Source organism: Octopus bimaculoides, chromosome 1 (genome assembly GCF_001194135.2).
Source record: "Octopus bimaculoides isolate UCB-OBI-ISO-001 chromosome 1, ASM119413v2, whole genome shotgun sequence".
Lineage (NCBI taxonomy): Eukaryota > Metazoa > Mollusca > Cephalopoda > Octopoda > Octopodidae > Octopus > Octopus bimaculoides.
The window spans coordinates 18,508,447-18,510,404 of record NC_068981.1 but is presented as its reverse complement, the minus strand read 5'-3'; positions in this window follow the sequence as shown (position 1 = coordinate 18,510,404).

The window sequence follows — 1,958 nt, the reverse complement described above, 5'->3', positions numbered from 1 at the left end:
CTTGACAACCGACGCTGGTGTGTTTACGTCCCCGTAACTTAGTGGTTCGGCAAAAATAGACCGATAGAATAAGTACTAGGCTTACAAAGAATAAGTCCTGGGGGCGATTTGCTCGACTAAAGGCGGTGCCCCAGCATGGCCGCAGTCAAATGACTGAAACAAGTAAAAGAGTAAAATAGTAAATAAAGAAGGTTGGCTCATCAGATCAACAGAGCATTATGGCTACAACAACGACTCTGACAAAGAACGCAGTTACCCCATAAGTAGATCTCCATAACATTCCTTATTTTAGGTAAGGTAGTAACTGAAATATGCTTACAAATTATTCCTATTTCCGTTTAGGCGGTGCTAATTAATCTAAATTTAGGGTTATTACTAAAATTAACTTTGTGGTCATTCAATGTAATAAAAGATTTACGTAAGGAAGATATTCCACTCCACCACTCATGTTTAGATCAGTGGTGATATCCTTGGATTTGCTTTCTTGTATGCGTCAGTGAAACTGTTTGAAAGGAATCTATTATTTAAGTCATTGTCGCCAGTATAGAGGTTCCTTATCTTGTTTGACAGGATGAAGATTTTCCTGAAATTCCAAACAAATTGTGAGATATTACTAAGTGCCCACTGGACGTTGTTATCAACTTTCCAGAATTTAATTCTTCTTATGAAATGGAAGTGGTCATTTTCAAAAGGTTCTAGATTCCTAATGGCTCGAGGGTTTTTCTTAGTTTGAATTCATACTTAGTATCTGCGTTATTCTGCTGCAGCTCCGCATCGAAGAATTATACACGCATTATTCTTCTGTAAATAAAATCCTTCTGAGTGAAAAAAAAAATCTTAGGTTTTTCAAACATTGCTTGATGGTATGAGGATGTATTCTTAGCTGAAAAGTTCAGGAGATACAGTTCGATTTTCAGTTTTTTTATTCAACCACTTGTGAATAGAGCTCAAACTTAGAGAATGAGCGATATATATATATATATACACACACACACACACGTTCGAACACGTAAGTGCTAAGTAAGGTAAGGAAAATAGCACTCGAATACCAAATGTAGGGTTATATGTAGTGTTATATTGATGATAAAAAAAAAACCTCCACAAACCGTTATTCCGAGTTTCACGTGACTGATCTTCAGACAGAAATGTTCTTTTACGATAATACAAAAGGTTTTTATTACAGCGAGAATCAGCTGAGAAATGAGCAAACAAGGATTTAAAGTTGATTAGCCAAGTTATTATTTGATGGATGTCTAATAAACTAACTGGGTATGAAACTCTGAGAAATAATCTATATTCTACAAAGTGCTATATCATCTCCATCATCATTTTACACCCACTTTCTGTATTATCACTGGCTGGGTGTAACTTCATGGTCCGAGCCATTTCCAATTCGGAGTTACTGCTCTCATAACACTTTACAAAGTGTACTGAGTATATTTTATGGTAGCACAAGCACTGGAGATTTTGTTATGCCCTGAACAAGACTTAAGGGTACTCGCAAAATTATGTTAACTCTGGTCCTTCGCCAACTACTTTATAGAGAGTGGAGGAGAACCCCTTCGGTCATGAATGACGATGGGATTGCACCTAGAAAGTTACTCTCCGAGGCACAAGTCAGGGCAGGATTGTTTGTGGAAGGCCAGCAGTCGCCCATGCATACCAGCTTCCCCTCTCCACACCACTGATGTTATCCAAGGGAAAGACCGATACAGCTTGGCACCACTGGTGTCGCAACACAGCTGAGTTAACTGGAGCAACGTGAAATAAAGTGTCTTGCTCAAGAACACAACACACAGCCCGGTCCGGGAATCGAACTCATAACCTCACGATTGTAAGCTTGACACTCTAACCACTGAGCCATGCGCCTTTACTACAGAAAGTACTTGATGCATTATATCGTTGCAAAAACACGAGTGATCTTATTATCTTGCGAGTCATCACAACTTTATCATGCG